We start from the raw sequence: 19,087 nt of genomic DNA, 5'->3' as shown, positions 1-19,087 counted from the left end.
TTTTTTTTTTTTTTTTTTTTTGGTGCTTTCCGGGATTTTTTCCGTAGGCTGCACAGAGGCCATGTGCTAAGGTAAGAGGGTGACGGGGGGGCTCTCGGCGCTCTTCGGGGCGGGCTGGCACGACGTGGGCACCGCCTGAGCTTGGTGCTCTCAGAACTGGGACTTTTGCAGCGTCGCAAGAAAAAAAAAATAGTCGCGAGTGGATCGGTTTGCGTTGTGTTCCTGGCAGCTGAGGAGTCGCTCTCCTGAGCAGAAAACGGCAGGACGAATCCCCCGTAGTATTCGCTTTGCGATCGTGGTAGTCGGATGCAACTGTCAGTAAATGCAGAGCAGCAAAGTCTGCATTAGTTCTGCGAGATCCTGTACAGCGTAAGCTGCTGCAAATCCTTCTTTCTGTTCATTTATTTGAGCTGCTGAGGAAGTAACAACTTCAAATGGAGCTGGATGGCTACTGCATTGGGCCAAATTCTGATCACAGTCCAGTTTTGTTTCTCACTGTACGTGTATATCTGATTTCAACAGCTTATGCCTGATACTCGCTCGTGTGAACTGCCTAAGAATTAGGTCATTACTCACCGGGGCTGATTCAAAGTATGTTTAAATCCAGGAGAGTATTTCTCTTGGCTGGAATGGGTGTTTTTTGGCTTGGATGGTTCAGTTCTTACTGATGTGAGTAGTCACGGTGAAGCTGATGGGGCAACCTCTGTGCGAGGGACTTACTCATATGTTTACAGGCGATGTGGCTGCAGGGTTCCCTTAGATGCCACGTTCAGCTCTCCACCTCTGTGGTTTTGTCTTACACCTTAGTACTCATTAGAGGAGCTATTTCAAAATGCATTAATTAATAGCTGATTTAACCTTTCCGCTCCTCCCTGCGATTTTATTGGAGGACAAGGGACAACACTTTCCTTCCAGTAACGGCAGCTTGCCGTTTCTCCCTAAATCGACTTACTGCGGTTCGTGAGAAATCCAGTGTAACTCTACAGCACAGCAGTTAACATTGCATGGAGGGCACAGGTTATTAATGCCTAAAGTGGCATATAGTGAATTGGTCCAAACTTGCCGTAACCATTTAAATCTGGTATTTATGGAATGTCGCTCGCCTCCTCCATGGTATCGGGATTGATCAGGGGAATTAAAAGCGAGAGTGCCAAAATTACTGCTCTTGAAGTAAGCTGATTTGTCTCACTCTGGGTAGGAGCGTTGCTGGAGACCCGCAGCTGAGATGGTAGCTCAGGCGTGCTTGTACGTGGAGTCCGCTGCGGTTGGCAGAACCGCTAACGCGAGCAGATTTTGCTCCCCGATGAGACAAAAGACTAGGTATAGGGCCGGGAATGCCAAATTTCTGCTGCCCCAGCTCATTTCCTTCTTGCGGTGTGGATGCTCATAGGCACGCGTGATTCCAGCTGAAATCATTTAATTTATGGTGGTTAACGCGCGGCGGAGCGGTGGCGTTTCCTCCCCGTCCGCCAGCGAAAGGCCTGTCGCAAAGTCCGGCGGCTCCGCCGGCGGCTCGGTTGCCTTTCGCTTTGGGTGAGCTCCCCGAGGGGCGGCCGTCGTTTGGGCGGACGGGGCATCAGCGCGTTCCCATCGAGGATCTGGCGGGCAAACGGGAAAAGGCTGGCTGATAAGGGAAAGAGGAAGAAGCAGGTGCATCTGTGCAGGGGCGAGCGCGTGCACGTAGGCATGTGAACGCCGGAAGTGGAGAAGCATTGTCCGCTCCGTGGGAACCTCGGGATGGACTCCCGAGAATCTGGAAGCACTGTGCAAAACTGCCTGGAAAAGATGGAGATGGGAACTAAAGCTTTTGCTACTAGACACCGAAAATCGCGGGTGCCACGGGATGATTTTCAGGCCTGTTGCAGTATTTCCTTTGCTCCACCTCYGCTTCATCGCATACTGGTTGTGGGCGCTGCCTCTTTCTCTCTGGTTGCCCGAGCACTGGTGGCTCCCGTCCTCTCCTTCTGCTCTCTCCTCTTGGCCTCCTGAGTGTTAATTGCACTCAACCATCCTATTCCATGGGTTTTAATTCYTCCCAACTCACAGGCTCCTGCGAAAACTGCAGATGAGCCTGGAAGGAACTTCAGTGTGAGAACTGGTTTGCTCTCATAGTTATCCTATTTAGCCCTCTTAGACATAGTCTCTGAATTCCCCCGAGACTGGAGGACCAGAAGGCTGGAAACCACTGAGCTAATTACAGCAACCTGGTTACACCTGGAGCAATTATTCCTGCCTGTGTTTAGCTGGATGTTGGTTTGCCTCGCCAATAGGTCTCACAAAAGGTCTCGTGATCTTAGAAACTTTCTCAGTTTTTGCAGTAATATTAGGTGATTTAATAAAAATTACTGAGCCTCACTTAAAAAAAAAAAAAAAAAAAAAAAAAAGAAAAGAAAAGAATGCCATAAATGACACAGGTGAAAAAGAAGGAGGAGGAAGTAAAAACGTTGAAAGAAAGTTAATGGAATTTTTTAGTGGGCTGTTTCCATGTTTTGGGCAGATTTATTGTTGTGGGATGGTGGCTTGGCATCTCCTGYGGCTTGGTCCACAGTACGTTGGTCCAGTCCTGCTCCGTGCTGCTTAGTCAGTTATCCTGAGGGGCGTTTGGATGTGTACCCCTAAAGCCCAAGCGCCTAGGAGAKCCCCGCAGCAGCTTGCGCTTGCTCTTTCCCACTGGAAAATGCATGTGCATGGTGGATAACTGCATTTTTATGGTCTTTGCTGTGGCACGGGGTGGACGGAGGCTCTGACCTTGCCTTGGTGCTCGGTTATACAGCTGTTATTGCCCACAGGACCTGAATTGCTGCTTCCACTGGAGCTCCTTCACTTCCGCTGGAGCTCCTCCACATGCCAGGTCTCTACCGCATGTGTAAGCACCGTTGACTTTGGCAAGGCTTTGTTTGGGGGGATTGATTATACTTTTTTGACCCAGAAGGGTCCAGAAAATGCAAGCAGGTGTGAACAGAGAAGGCTGAGGAGTCTATATGCACACACATTTGTTAGCATCTTTCTGTATCTTCCCTTTAAATCCCAAACCTTGCTCACTCATGGCTGTCTGCAGAAAGGTGGTTTGTGTCTCTGCTCGTTGCAGACATTTTGGACACAGCACTCTGTAAACATCTTCCTTGATGTAGGTTGATCTCCAAGAGTTTAATGTTGCTCTGATGTTCTTATCCATATCTTCTCTGCTCTTCTCTGAAAAGAGGGTCTCATTGCATCTGTAGATGGTCTTCCTCRACCACAGAACTTCATCTTCCTTCTTTTGAACAGGTTGCTGAGTTGCCCGTTGCTTACCCTRATCCCAGCCAGATCATGTTAATGCAAATCACCATTGATTTCAACTTATTTGAGGTCTTGGACAGCACATGTTCTCCAGCCACGCTCTGCTGCATGTATGTGTGTATRCCCTCAGTTCCTTGGTCCCAGCCCAAACCCAGAGGCTCTCTCAAATCTTGGGATCAAGGCTTTGCTTTTTGTCTTTGAACATGGCAATGTGTCTCCTCCTCTAGATGCACCTGAGTGTTTTTAAAAAGCAGGTTGTGGTGTACCCCACGGTCCCTCTGGCGCTGGGGGGGGGCAGCATGCCTGCCTTTTGGGATGCTGGATTACATGTTAGCAATCTTGGATGAGGGGACTGGAGCTGCTGCTCGAGCAAGTGGTAGCCCTTATCCCTTGTTTGTGGGCAGGAAGGAGGAGGCACAGGGAAGTCAGGTGAACAGATGGAAGAAATGAGGTGAAAGCCCTTTGCTTCTGGTTTGCCCGTCTCTTCTTGGGATGCCAACTGCCTGCTGTGGAGCTTTCCTTGAAAAGTGGTCTTTTCATCGTGCATCAGGCTAACTCTGGAGCCAAAGCCCCAAACACTGGATCTCTGAACAGCTGATGTGTTTTGCAAACATTTGAGCTTTTTGAGGTGCTTGCAAGACACCTGCTGAGTCCAGCAGTAAGCGACCAAATATGGCCAGCTGGGTTAGTTCCAGGAGATCTCKGCTGAGGTCCTGAAGCATCCAGAGTTACCTGGGACTGTTGCTGAGTCGGGTTCAGGTGTTATCACCTGTTTTGTGGAAAGATGTGAATGAAGAGCKCCCTCCTGGCCTGGCAGAGTGCTGCTTCAAAGGCGTACATGGAGAGATGGAGGAAGCAGCATAATTAGTGACTTGCTGCCTTGGCCAGCCCTGTGTTGCAAGGTGGCAGCCAACAGGCGGGCTGGCTTCTCGCGCCCTTGAGGRGTAGCTTGGTCCATGTTGCACGTCGGGGTAGTCCTCCACTACCACGCGTTGCAAAGGCTCCCTTGATAGCACATCTGGAGATACCGGAGACCTCTGGGCCTGGCTGGAAATCACAGCAGCACCCGCTAAATCACCGCCCGCTCAGGCACCGTGTTTTCACGAGGGCTGTGCAGGGTGGTGAAATACCCATGAGACAAAGCCATGTCCAGATGTTGCCAAAGGCTTGGTCTGGTAGTTAATTATCTGCAGCCGTTCCCAGGCCGAGCGGCTTCTGTTCCAATGCGTTAGTGCAGTTTTGCCTGCTTTCTGGCGCGGACTTGGTTGTGATGCTGCTCTGCTCTGGCCTGGGTGTAGGAGCGGTGTCCCCAGCAGCCTGGGAGACGTCACCCGGACGTGCTGCAGAGCTGCCTTTCCCGGGGCAGCGCTTTCCTGCAGCATTTGCTCACTGGAGCCGGCATGCTGCCCTGTGYGGGGAAATTCTGGTTGCACCATCGTAACGGGCCCTGTTGGTCRGGGCCAGAGCAGGACTCGGCTTTTGCTCACGTTGGAAAACATCTTGCTGGCTCTGGGCACTGGTCTGGGGGTGCGAGCCCACCYCAATGCCAAATCGGTGCTTGCACACCGTGTGTTCATGCACAAACCCTGTGTCACCGTGTTTCTGCTCAAACTCGCTACTCGAGTTTTTCACGGGAATCCTTGGGGTTAATGAAAATCTGGAGCGAAACCGGGAGCCACGGCATGGTCCCTCCCCGTGCCTCCGGGTACTTGCAATTTTTCCGGGTGATGGGTGGCAGACACCGAGGGAGAACGATGCTCGTTGCCCCGAATCRCTGCAGCCAGGCGTCTTGGGGACACGAAACCCCACCAAAACCCTGCTTTTGAAACGTCAAGAAATGTGACCAGGATGGTGGCCATCTCACGGGCTGTAGCCCGGGGGAAAGCCCCGTATCTCTGCGGCGGGGACAGCGGCGCGCGCGCGCGCATGTGCTTTCCAATAGGATTTTAAAGAGCAGCGCCTGGGGAATTTACTTTACGTGGTGTAAGTCCTGTCAAAACAATTTCTTCCTGTTATTGCTCCACCAGGCTTAAGCGATAAGAGTCTTTCGCAGGGGCAGCTGGTTTCTCCAGGCCACTCTCCTGTCCCAGCARGGAGAGCATCACCTCAGCAGTTCCCAGAATAATTTTTGCAGCCCTTAAACTTCCCCCAGCAGGAGCCAGCCAATACCCACTTTATACCCACTGCTATAGGTAGGGGCTTCTTTTCTGGTGGGCTTCAGCCCAAGATGAACTGTGAGGGAGACATGTGGTTTTTTTTAGATTCCTGTGGAAGATCTCATCTTCCACCTTTCGCCAGGAGCTGCTTCCCAGCGGTGAAGGCAGTGCCTGGCCGGCCTGGAGAAACTGTTTCCTGCTCTCTATGGATAAGCTGCGCTATATTTAGCTAGAGAGCAAACTGTGTGCAAAGGGTATCTGCAGCACAAAACCGAGGRCATGTGGCGAGTCAGACTTTACAAAAAGAGGGGTGATAAAAGAACATCCCCGTATAGTCCCTGTGGGGTCTCCAGAAGGCTTGGAGCTCCTTCAGACAGCGTTTCCCATGAATGATCTGTCAAGTTGCTGAAGGAAATTGTGGGGAGCCAAAGACTTTGGCCTTGAAGGCCGTTACGGCATGGAGAGGTATCCAAATGGCAGTCGGTCAGTTCTCCAGAGGGTGCTGGACCTTCGGTAGCGTTCAGCAAGGTCCYAGCAAGGCAGTAGCAGGCTTCCTCACCGCCTCGAAGTGGGCTGGGAGAGAGTCACCAGTCCTCTTCTCCGGCTGGGGCCTTGTGCCTTCATATAGCGTTTCTCCTTGCCAGACAACTTTGTCTTCTGGCACTGGATAGGCCCCAGGTGGTGCCCTGATCTGCAACGCGGCCTGGATGCAGGGCTGAAGGTGCAGTTTCACCTGTGGTTGGTGGTGCGTGTGTATCTCGTGCTCCCCAGACAGTCAGATACCTTCCTTTTCCCACATATTTAGCTCTTCTGGCAGAATTAGGGAAATGACRTGCAATTTCCAGCGCTGGGAAGCTCTGCAGCCTGGGGGAGCATTTTGCATGGACAGATGTGGCCTGTTGGACGGGAGTCAGAGCTCTTTCTTCCAGAGTCCAGCAGGTCCATATTGATCATTTCGACTTCTGTCTTCTGCAAGGCCAGAGTGGAAGAGGAGGCACGAGGTGTCCAGAGAATGATAGATTGTCGCTGTTGCAATCTGTCCAACAGATTGTTGCAGATTGCAGGGAAAGCAACTTTGGCGCTTCTTTTCTCACCTTAAGAAATTGTTTCACTTGGTGTCTGTGCTCCATCAAGGGCTGCAGTTTGATGCTCCCTTCCCGGCTGTCTAAGCTGGCTGTTGCACAGATTTATTTTAATCCTGGTGGCATCTTCTGCCAGCCTCACTGTGTAGCTGCACAGATGTGCGTTGGCATGAGGAATAAGGCAGCAGGCATGGAGATGAGGAGCAAAGGGCAAGACCAYTTTTATTAATGGCTTCGCTGGCTTATGTTTCCTTTAACTGCCTGTGAAAGTACAGCATCAGCTTGGGCAGAAAGCTTTATCAGCTTCATTTCATTTCCCTTGGTGAGATGATGCTGCCGTGTTTGGCTTTCCAGTACCACTGAGGAAGATTTTAAGGCCAAGCCATAAACATCTTAACATTAATGAAGATAGATCTGGAAAATGCTTCTACTTGTTTTTTTGCAATCCTTTTGAGTGGATGAACCAAACCTAAACTGGAGCCCCTCATGGGCTGAGAAGAGGAGCAAAAAAGAGGCAAAAATGTGGTAGGTTGCTGGGGCGCGCAGCCAGGTGCTGCTGCCTTACACAGAGGATGAGGAGGAGGATAGGGGGCACAGAAAGAGGATATAAACCTTAGCAAGTCTCTGCGCGTGCAGCTCACGCTGCAAATGGGACGAGAGCRCAATTTCTCAGATACGCAGTGATTGTAATTCTCCAAAGCAGCAGAGCTTGGCTTTTTGGCCTGTCTCTCAGGCCTATCTGAAGAATCTCCAGTTCTTCATTGTCCTAATAAGCTAAGGCCAAAGGTTTTGATAAGCTTTTATTAAGACAAGGAGTTGCATTAGTCGGAAATATCTGTATAAAAGGAAGATAAACCAATATGTTTCAGGGTATAAGCCAACCTGTGTTTGAGAAAACTAGAAATGATTTTCTCCTAGACAAAAGATTATTCTATAACTACTGATTAATGAAGTTCTTGCCTCTTCCTCTGAAGCATCTACTGTTGCCCAAAGCAATGGGGAMATACAGACTTAAATGCAACCCCTATGTTTTCTAGTCCAGACTATCCTTTGGTTGAAATCCTTGGGTTTTCCACCGATGAAGAACAAGGGCAGTGCCACTTAAGCTGTCTATAAGTATCGGCAGTGTATCTGTATAGTTTCCAGCTTGAACTTTTCCAGTGATAATTAGTCCAGGCACTTTGCTTTGATATCTGGAAAGTTTCCCTTTCATACACAGCCAGAGCAGTGAAAGCACAGAGAGGTTTCTTCTGAGGAGCAGTGGTACTAGAGGATGCTGCAGCACAGCTCTGCTGTGGCTCTGCCCAGTGCTGTAGCCAGGGGACAGACAGGCATTGCTGCCTCTTCCTTGAAGCKTCATACCGAAATGCGAAAATGCTGCTCGTCTCCCTTCAAACACACTTGCGAAGGAAAGTGCATCTTCTGCTGGGAGCAGCGACAATCTGGGGATTCAGGCAGAAGGTTTTCTTTGGAGACCACATCTGTCTGAATGGTGGTCTTGGAGAAGCCCCTCTGTGCTTCAGTTCCTCATTTCTTTGTATACCCTCTGCCCCCGAGGGTATACAAGGATGCAAGGATGATTGCAAGGATGAATATCAAGACCCCTAGCTCAAGTTTAATTTAGGCAGCTAAATCCATGTTTGAGCGTATAAGAGGAAAATCTGATTTTTGTACCAAAGATGCAGTGTGCCTGCTGTGATGGTGAGGAYGTGACCATGTAGGAGCTGCAGTTAGGCCTCTCACAGATAGGTGAGCAGGCTGTGAATGTTTCCCAAGAGGTATAGGCAAATTTCTAGAGAAGAAGCAAGCTGGGACAAGCTCTTCAGCAAAGAATTTGGTGAGAAAATGTGCTTTGGAGCCCGGTGTCAATCTGGTGGTGTTGTTAAAAGGGGCCTCAGCCTCATGCTGCTTGAACTGCCATTTCTAGCCGTGAGGATATGGGCAGACCATGGTGTGAGCAGGATAAATGACAGATGGATTTGGTCTGGAGGCGATGTAGCCACGTTACTGTAGCAATGGGCCACAACTTCATAYTGAGCATACGATCTAGGCTGAATATGCCTCCCCATACAGACCTCTTTTCTGTAAGGACTCACCTAGCTTTTAATACTTGCATTTCGAGAGAGCAGCCTATGTGAGAAAGGGGATGCCATGCTCGGACAGACACAATTAAAAGCATGACACACATGAATGCTCCAAAATTAGATGCTTAATTCGCTTACCTTGTCCTTTGCCCCTTCATTGCTTTGACTTTGGGGTGTGGGAAGCAAGGGGTCCGTGATTGGGATGGGTGGCTTAGGGGGAAAGTTCAACACTGCCGCCTTCCAGGGTTAAAAACAAACTGAATGTGGGCATACGCCTCTGACGTGAGGATCCAAAAGGCTGTGCTTGTCTGGGTTTGCAGGTGCTTCCCTTGCTGCCTCTTTCCTGGCTTCCCTGGGCTTCCTCATACAGGGCCTTGAGCTTGGCCAGAGCCAGCCAGGCGCTGACTGAGCACATTCTTGCATCTGTGCCATCACCTTGCTGCTGTTGGGACCGATGCCTGTGCCGGTGGCACATCTTTGAAACACACGGTGATCAGGGAGATTACTTTGGTCATGCTGACGGCATCAGCTTTCTTGATTTTCTTGTTGCGGGTGGTTGTGAAATCGGGGCCGAGTCTGGCAGCGCCTACACACACGTGGAGCTCTTGTGCCTTCGGTGAGGCCTGCTGCTCTCATTTATTGCAGTTCCAGAAATTAAGGGTAAAGCCCAGGACCTGTTGGGAGTGAAGATCCCTCCAAGCTTCTGTGGGAACCAAGGTTTGCCCCTGATCCTTGCTGGAGACCTCCATATTCTTGAGCACATCTCTTGTCTTCTCTGCGGGGGACAAAGGATGTCCCTTTCTCCACGGCGCTGCAGTGAATGATGCATCACCACCATTGTGGGAAGGGGCACTTGGGACTGCTAACCCCACTAAAAACAATTATCGTCTTTATCCTGATGTCAGCCCATTCGTTTTGTAGCCCATGTTATTGTCTTGTTAAGTTGGTTGAACGTGACCACAGCTGGGTGTTAAGTTCCTCTTTTGATGCTTCTCCAGTGAGATGGACACGAAGGCTTGACCCATTAAAAGATTTTTATTTTAAGGGAGCGCTGTGTGTATATAAGGGAGAGCCAGTTCCTTTTACTACGGGAAGGAAAAGCATTGCAACAGCAAGTAGCAAAAAAGAAGTGTACGATCCATAAGCCAAAGTGATTTTGCCTGAACAGGGAGCGGGGATTCCAGCTAAATAAAAGCCGACAGCACTTCGGTAGCAACCAGAAACCACGGCAGCTTATGGTAAGAGCCGCGAGCTCCTTGGCAGCGCCCTGAAGCCGGGCCTGCCCTGCCTGCGTGCACGGGCAAGTCAGGAGCCTGGGGGATTATTCCCAACCCTGGCACTGGCTGAGCAGGATTTGAACCTTATCGTCAACAAAACATGAGGTAGTGTGCCGTGGCTGGGCCAGTGCTGCCGAAGGCGGAGCGTGTGCCAGCAGAAACATCTACCCTTTTGTTTCCCAAGCTGTAGGCGTGTGACTSTAGTCGCAAAGCTGACGCATGGCCCTGCTCGGCTGCGGCCAGGATGTCAGCATCCATCCTTGTTGGTTGGATGCTGCACCGTGTTGGGAATTTCGGTTGGTGTATCTGGCARATCTTGGGTTTTTTGCACCTTATAGCCAATGGCAGTCTATATATCCATGCCACGCAAGGTCCTGCAAAACCCTTAGGTCATTCCCAAACCGTTGGAGCGTTCAAAGCAGGGGCGAAGATGCGAGTGTGCCAGTGTTGTCCTTGGAGCTGTGCCTTCGGAGAGGGGAGGTGCTGGGCGCTTGGGCTCATGGCGTGGGGTGGCTGTGGCAGGCTAGGGGCTAGCCTGGGGCTGTAAGGTGCCTCCTGCTGCCCCATGTTGTTCTCCACACTGCCCGCTCCCTCTCACACTGGTGGGCATGTTCTTGTGGACATGTGGTGAACTGCATCAGGGAAATGCTCCAGCTGCAAAATAAGTGCTATCCCGCACCCTGTGTTAACTTGCAGTGAGATCCACTTCTCAGCCTTGTTACAGGCGAGGTGAGTGCTGGGGTGGAAAGTATCTGGAGGTATGGAAAGGAGCAGAGCTTCATTTTTTACCATTCAAAAGGGCCCATAAAACTATAGCCTCTATCCAGGGGTGCGAGCTGGGAGAGCAGAAACGTGCTGCTTTGGCTGGGGTATGGGCCAGATGTGGTGTCACGCTCTGGAGTTGGAGGTGGAAGGGAAAACCTTGCCTGTGTCTGCACCAAAGCTTGGGGTAACTCAAGGCATCAGGTACCCAAGACCAGCCCGGGTGGCTGACAGCATGGGAAGGCAGARCTGGCTGCCCATGGTCCCACAGTGCTTTGGGTGGTCATCGGTCYGTGCAAGGCTCCGGTCGGAGCATCCCGGAGTGCGTGGGAGGGCGCTGGACAGCCCAGAGATGAAAAAAGCTCACCGCTGATGACGCTAATTGAAAGTGATGTTGTTTCTCTATGCTCAGACGTGGCTCCTGCCGCCGTTGCCCGGCTGAGAGCAAGAGGCGTGAGCAGGGCTCTGGCGTACAAGCAGTATGAGCTGACGGGCCCTTTTGCAGGGAAAAGCCACACCTGCGAGAAGATGCAGCCGTCTGAGCAGGATCCATTCTYGGGGCCATGCAGGAGGCTACGAAGTGGCTCGCTTAGCTTAACGTCAGCGCCGGATYGGCACGGCAGGCACGTGTCCAAGAGCAGCAGTTCCTCGTGCCTCAGSGTGCAGCACCCATGTGGGGACCTTGCACTGGCTGAAGGAAACCGCTCAGGGTCACCAAGCTCCATGAGCACAGGGGAACACCTACGCCAGTGGCAAAGTTACCACCAAAAATGGGCACCCGTGAAAACACCCACTGATAATTACTGCAAAGCAATTGCTGCATGCGCCATAGGGGGCCAACTGCAATGTCACGGGCGCCAGGGTGTGATGACGCTGGATGTGAATAAATCTCTTTAGAAGGGGTACTAAGGCAGATGGGTGAGCCATTCGTTCCTGGTGAGGGTGCGAGGGAAGAGAAGGGTGTCTGCAATTCTCAGYGGGACCTCATGGCTTCTGTGGGGTTGTGAGAGAGATGTGGGAGCTTCTACCTTCGTGGCTTGGAACCAAATATCAGATTAGATGTTACACACAAAGTTCAAAAGCTCGTTGTGATTCTCAGGTGGAGAGAACTAGTTGCAGTGAGCAGGGACCCAGCAATGATGTTGCTCCTCAAGAAATGCAGAATCAGGTTTTCCATGTGTCTGAAGACAATTTYGTGCAAGAGCACCCGCTTCCCCCGGTCTGACGTGCCTGAATGTGGTAGTGCCCAAATGCCCAGTGTGTGTGCCATTGACCCATGCAAKTTTGGGACATCAAACTTCTGGGCACTTGAAGATTTGGTAGATTTGTCACCAAAGACAGTGCAGAAGTTTACTTCTAAAGCAAGAGTTTGCTGTGCAAGGAAAAGGAGCTTGTAAATCTGATGCCCTAGGCTTCAAGCTTACAATTGCCACCAGTGTAATCTSTAAGCTTGGTCAGGCTATAGCACATCTTTTAGTCTAAGGACTCTGTTTGATGAGTGGAGGTTGTCCGTAATGTGGTGCCTGCGGAATTTATAGCAAACCAGGGGCCCAGCCATGCAGTTTTACGTCGTATCTGTTCTAAAGGAGGCGTCCTTCATTCCAGTTTACCTTCAGATGCTGTGCTATTAACTGAGACTGTGCAGCTAGCCGGTTCCTAGCAGCTCAGGTGTCTACCTGTGAGCAAACTGGGAGTAGGCATCCATCCCAGTTTATTGCCCTCAAATTTATTTTCTCTGTCATGGGGATGCTTTTGGTCCATTTGGWAAGGAAATCTGCAAGAAGCTATGGTTCCCGGGAGCTATAAGATGGCATATAGAAACTCATGATTAATTTGTTAATGGTAGTGGCAGGTGGTAGACTCATTCAAAGCAATGCTAGCTATATCGTGTTTCACCTGATGGCCCTGGAGCTGCAGAGGCATTGCTGGGTGTGCAGGCTGATCAAGGAGCCCATGGAGAGGAGTTTTACAGGTGAGACTCTCAAGCGGGCTGCCTGGCAACTGAGCTGCCTACAGTTCATGGGCTGTGGATGCTCCTCCAGGCTGCTGGGCGGCTGTATCCTTGCAGTGTCRTGCTCAGAAATAATCTTTGTCTTCAGTCTGATTCGTAGATAATAGTATTTTCCATGTGAAGATGGTTCTTATGTTCAAGCTGCTATAAAGAAGATGATTCTTATGTTCAAGGTGGTGGGGAAAGTCTAGGGGGAATCCCAGCCCTAAAGCTGCCTAAGAAGAAYAGGTCACTTGATACCTGCCTGGAAGTAGAAACAGGACTTAGAGGGTGCAGTTAGATGTGCATTAGATGCCCTTTGACGTCGCCAGGCCAGTGCAATGGAGCTGCTGAGTAATACACTGAAATAATTCTTTCCAAAGTCTGGGCGAAACCAGTTGCTGCRTGCCCCGACAATCTCTGGGTGAGAATTCGGGGCCGTCCTTCGCGCCCGGCGCTTTGTTCCTGATCCTGAGCTGAATACACTGAACATACATTAGCGCAGGAACACAGATTGTAAAGGCTGTAGCTATGGCAATGTAGCTGCAAATGTGACCCTCTGCACCTAATTTCAATATTGGCATTGGTGAGATGGCAGTTATTTTTCTTCAAGTAGTAATTCCATGTCAAAGAGGAAATATAAATAAACTCCCMAAACAAAAGAAGCAAGGAAAAAATAATTCTTTCAAACATTTTAGCAGGAACAATAGGGTAGGATATACACTCTCCGGGGAGAGCTAATGGCTCAAGCTGATAGGAGCTCAGAGACTGCCCTATGCTGCTTTGTAAGGAGCACAAACCTTTGCTCAACAGATTATTTATAGCAAATGTTATGGCAGAAGCATGTGTGACCCGTAGGCTCCCTGCTAGGGGAAGAGTTTTCCTGTACTGTCTTTGGGATACAATAGACAATTATTTGGACACTATCTTTGTCTGATGRTATAAACAATTAAATGCTGGTTGCTCATTTGGGCTCTTAGTTAAGACTGCAGATGTCTGTGTCCTTTTATTTAAAGATTTTGGAGAAAGAAAGTGTTTTTAGTGGGTGCGCTGTGGAGGAATGCCCCAGCTGTAAAGATCTCGAGGAATCTCTGCTTTCCTCTGAGGAGAGGCCGTGTCCCGGGGTGGACCTCGGAGCTGGGGAGTGCCTGTGATGACTGAGGGGAGCAACGGGCAGTAGTCTGCCACTTGTTTCCATTTTTGACCCTAYTTTCCAGGGTTATTGGCAGTGCAGCGAGCATCGTGAAGTCCTTGCCTCCCAGCAAAGCGTGGTGGCCAGTGGCTTGACATCCGTCGTTCATGCAACTTTGATGGGGTCCGTGTGGGCACAGACCTCCGAATCTGCCTATACTGTTGCATTTCAGTTCACCACCATGGTRTGAGAATACCTACAACTTCTGCTGGATAATAATTAATTTTTTCTAGGTGTAATTAACTACTTCCAGGTGACTACAGAACAGCCTAAACAACCTGTATGTTATGCGTCTGTGTTTTGTTCTTGAGCTTCTCCTGCTTGGCTCTGCATGGGGGGTGAGATCGTGACTCCCTTTTCTGTGCTGGCACTGGGGAAATGAATGAAGCATTTGCCGGTTTGAYGGAAGATTTTAGGGCTCGGCAGGCAGAGAGCTGCAGAGCACGCTGTGGGGCCAAGCACCTCTCCCAGCATCGCACTGATTAATCCTGCCCGTGGAGCCCTGGCTGTGGAGCTGCTTGTGTTTGCAGTGAGCTGGTCCCACCCTTGGCAGCAGAAGCACGAGTCCAGTTTATCTGACAGATGCCGTTGAACAACTCTGTCTCTCCTGTGGCTGTAGGCGAAATGAGTCGCCTGCTCTAATTTCATTGTGTTTAGGCATTGCACAGACTCTAAAGCTCCCTGAAATGGGAAGGAAGTAATGTTTAAATTATACATGAGTGAACTGATTTACTCAAACTGAAGTTTCGAGTTCTGTCTTTATGAATACGCTGCTGGAGCTATCTGTCTGTGCATCCATCCATCCGCCCAGCGAATATTGAATTAACAGAAACACCAATTCAGTCCCAGTGCTGTAAAAGCTTTGGCTTAAACCAGTGAAAACTGCGCTGGGCAGATACATGCTGCTGTAGCTCCAGCTCTGCTTCATGGAGTGCAAATCGCTGTGCATGCAGCTTTGGAGCACCTGTGCTGTATTTTATGGGCAAAACACTGAAAATCCTGTTGTAGCAAATGCTTAAGGAGGTGGCGTGCAGTGTGGGTGGCTGGAAACACACGCTCTTTGTGCAGTTGGAGTCGCTCTCAGGCAGCATGGGAGCTGTTGCTTGCCTCACTGAGTGCATCCTCACAAGSGGAAGGGTGTTAAACACCGGAGCTGCCTGAGCAGTGGTGGTGGCTGAGCTGGGCTGCGTCAGGATGAGGTTTGCTCTGCGGTAATTCTGTTGAGGGGCAGCTGCAGGAGCAAATGGTGGCATTGCTGTGGTTTCTTAGCACAGGCTGACTGATGCATGCTARGAGCCAAGTCTTCTGGTAGGTTGTCATCAATAATGGACCACTACCTCAGGTTCACTTCTGCTGCTTAGTAGTTACTCAGTGCTTGAGTAGCATCTGTCCTCTCCTGACTGCAGCAGCATTCAAGCCGATCTCCTGTCCGTCTGGCCACCTCCTGCTCCTAATGGGAGATTTTAACTTCCCTTGTAACGTATTTTGCAGAGCATGTAAAATCATGCTTAAATTCTGCGGTCACTTCCTATGGGCACTTGCTCATCTCTCCTTGGGGAGCCAGCACCGGAAAGCCGTAATAGCACTTGCTGAAGGCCTCCAGATCCCTTTAACAGATGTTTCACCCAAGTCTCCTGTCCRTGTTCCTTCCACCTTTATTTAAAAATAAATACATAAGCTACAGTATTGCCATGCCTGGCCAAAGCATAGCAGCAAATAGTCCGCCTTGTCCTGTAAATGAGATCCTGAATTTTTGTAGGGACAGCAAAGTTGCAGCAATTGCGGGCGATGATGGCTTTCTGCACCAGGGCAAGCGTGGACTTCCTAGGCGGGCAGCCGGGCCCGGGCCGCTGCTCGGCAGCCGAGTGTGCCTGGCTCCAGCTTGCGGCGTCCGTGCGTGTGCTGCGAGAAACTGAGCGACGCTTTGTGGCTGGTCCTTCAAAGCGGCACCAAGGGAGACCGAGGAGATGTGTGCTGAGACATAAACAGAAAGGGGGAGAAGTCACAATTCTCGAGCTATTTATTTGACCTAAATACACTGAGGTAACTGTACCCTCATGAAAGAGATAATTTCCTGACGCTGTAGAGCTTAACATCTGTTTCCTCCCATTTTTCCAGTGGTAGAACATGGTAACGGAAGAACTGGCGGGGTTTTCTTTCCTCTTTTTCTTTTGTATAGCAAGAGGCTTCACGTTTTGGAGCTAAATACGCTCTCCTGGAGCAGACAGGTTTCTCTCAAGGGTTATAGGATCATTTGTTCTCTATTTTCTCTCCTTCCTGCCTCCCCCCGCCCCTCCTGGAGAGGAGCGGATACACTGAAGCCCAGGCAGGACTTCCTTAGCTTAGCCGTGCCTTCTGGCCGGCTCCGCCGTGTGCCCTGTCCCCGCCGCTCCCCTTTCCCTGACAAACAATGGCCAAACGCTCCTTGTTGTTTGTTATTTTATATTCTGCAGAGGAAGAGCCCGGTGGAAGCTCGTGTCCCCGGGGGCCCTGGGCACATTCCAGCTCCCAGTGCCGCCTTGCAGGAGAGCCGTCTCGCCTGGTGCACGGTCCCAAATCCTCGAGCGCCGCTCAACAGCATCTGGTGCTGCTGGGGGCAGCTGGTGGGGTTTTAAGCAAACTTAGCACTGCTGAAAGGTGAGAGATGGACTGAGAGCTTTGGAGAGCTGCCCCAAGCATGAGCAGGGGAAGGGAAGAGGCTCAGCAGATGCTCACGTGAAACACTCATGGACATGTATCTGCCGGGGGCGAGTCCACCTTGGGCTCCCGTACCCAGTAGATAATGGCACGTAGCTGTTTGCCCAGGTGAGCTCCCACTGCTGTTCCAGTTTTGATGCTGGCCCTCTAGATCTTCTGGAAYGAAACGTGGCTCTCAGCACACCTGGGGCAGGTGATGGACAAGGTAAGAGCAAGCTTTCTGGCAGCTTAAGCAGGTGACGGTCTTGGTGTGCTTTCACATGATGCAAATCAGAGACTGAACAAACTCCTGTGCTGGCAGACGTATGGGGCCGTGACTTCTGGGAATCTGCAGCAAGGGAGCTGTGTGGACACAGAGGAAGGCTAGTCTTGGCAGTGCAGCCCTGGTGGGATGGCTCTGCAATTAAAAGAGCAGGTAAAAAAGAAACAGATGTGTGTTGTTGGTGGCTGATCAGAACCCAACTTTGACAGCACTGACCGTGTCAGGTTGTTAGCGAAGGGCAAAAAGTGCTTTGGTCAGATGCCTGGGTAGAATTGGTCTTCTGAGAAAGAAAAGTGACTGCATAAAGCTGGAATTGTAAAATATAATTGGACATGTTCATTATCCATCACAACTGGGGGAAAAGAAACCTCATTACTAAAGAAGTTCACGCCAGCAAAAATCTAATTGCTGGGGAAAGAGGTAGTCCTGCCCCTCAACCCTTTCCTCATGGCATGTGTTCCTCTGGCTGATCTGATGAACAACAAAGCCAAGGCATCTTCAGTTTGGTTGCCTCCTCCATCCAGCTCCCTGTGGATCCATAAATACTCCTGTTGGTACCRAGGAGGGGGGCTGACTTGTGGCCGCAATGCAGGGAATGCAGCGTGTTGGTGGCAGCTTGGCTCCATGCTGGGTCGCAGATGTAGCGTCTCCATGACCTCATGGTCTTCGTAGCCTGCTTGGGTGGAGTCTTGCTCGCTTCTTTGTGAGTCTGCTCTGCTGCCAAGTTTTGCAGCTAAATGAAATTTCCTCCTGCTCGGAGGTCTGACATGGAGCTGGTACAGGGCGAGCTCTGATTTACAGCCCTTGTGCTGCTTCTGAGTGCTGATGAAATTTATCCTCTGCAAAGAAGTTTCCTGAAACATCTGCTCCATGTTTCTTTGTATTTTCCTCTGAGGAGTCGTGATTCAGTTGAATTTTTAATGTTTTCATGGCTGAGAGAGTCCTTTCAAATATTTAACCCAGGAACCCTTCTGCAGGTCCTCTTTCCAGCTAGAGGTCCTAACTGCTAAGCATTTTAACACATTGCCTTTTCAACTTTACGGCACCAAACATGCAATAAAATATGTCTRCTCATTGCCCAAGAGCTGTTATGACATAAAATATTGTTCTGAAATTGTTTTCTACCAGCCTTGGAAACAGCAGGAATTGCCTAGTTTTAAAGGAGGAGTTTTTTTYTATCTTCGGGGTCTCCCAACACAGCTAAGCTCTGCCTGGGCCAAGAAACCTTTCGTGATCGGTGCTTCTTCRCTAGCCAACCTCGCTACCCTTATTTCTTTGGGTACATAGACACCTTTATTTTGCTACGGCTGTGCACAACACCTGGAAAATGGCTATGGGAATCTTTACTGGCCGGCACAGGAGAACAGGATTGCCCAAGAAAACAGTTCCTTCATGGTAGTTTGGGACAGACAGGCCTGGATGCTTGGTCCTGTTTCAGTGTCCACTAAGCCCAAGAGAAACTGTTAACTTCAGTAGGCATTACCTGGCCCCACGGTGTTATTTCTGCTCTTGTTTCCATGTGCTGAAGGACATTTAAGAGGAGCCAGATTGATATCACACTTACCTGTCTTGTGTCAGAATTGCCTCGTTGCCAAGGAAATGTTACGCAATTGCAGATGAGCTACAAAGTGCCTAGTGCTTTCTTAAAGATTTGGATAGTGGAAAAAAATGCAAGGAATTTGGAGGAGGATTGTGGCTGTGGACACACAAATTTGTGTAACATGCCTGGTGCCAGTTGATTGGGATTTTGTGCAATCCACTTGTCAACCTAAATCACTTGAAAAAGGAAGGTGAATTTTGAGAATTAAGGGCTACCATTTCTGTGGCTAGAACAGCTAGGTCTTGGGTGAAGATGCAGAGAGGAGGTAGAGACCAGAGTAGCTCACATAATTTGGAAGAGTTGCAGTGTTTGATTGACAGCTATRGCATTGGCAGCTGTTTTCCCCACCAGGAGGGACGTTAGTGTTTTGTAAAGCAAGCACAMACAGATATTTTTGAACAAAGTGGTGTTCCTCAGCCAACCACCCAGACCTGGATGAGGACCTGACCCTGCTGACCTGACCAGCCTTTTTCTCCTAAGAACAGCTATGACTGTTTTCCACAAGGCACCACCACCACACCGTGGCCCTTGGCAGGGCCTGGATCCACCCCCCCCAACACACACACAGCTTGGCTCAGTTTTTGTTATTCTTTAAATTGCAGTGGTGATCTCTGTGCACAATTCATGGACCCAAAGTGAGCTGAGCAGCCTGGGAAATGAGGAATGTCTGTCTGGCTCTGGAGCTCCTAGTGGAGGAACAGCCCCA

General features: G+C 50.1%; 1 protein-coding gene across 4 annotated transcripts in view; it reads left to right on the top strand.

Annotated features, from left to right (window-relative positions):
* ARHGEF9 (Cdc42 guanine nucleotide exchange factor 9) overlaps positions 1-19,087 on the top strand; it is a 201,691-nt gene continuing 182,604 nt past the window's right edge. For 3 of the 4 annotated variants that reach the window (XM_085324358.1, XM_085324359.1, XM_085324357.1), the window contains exon 1: positions 1-71. The gene's annotated coding sequence lies outside the window, so the exon portion shown is untranslated. Of the gene's footprint in view, positions 72-16,669; positions 16,725-19,087 lie in introns of those variants that run through there. The other variant, XM_085324360.1, reaches the window with a different exon arrangement.

The sequence above is a fragment of the Rhea americana genome, unplaced genomic scaffold (assembly GCF_003343005.1).
Source record: "Rhea americana isolate MKP2758 unplaced genomic scaffold, rheAme1 scaffold_90, whole genome shotgun sequence".
Classification (NCBI taxonomy): domain Eukaryota; kingdom Metazoa; phylum Chordata; class Aves; order Rheiformes; family Rheidae; genus Rhea; species Rhea americana.
This window is presented reverse-complemented; position numbering and strand designations above follow the sequence as displayed.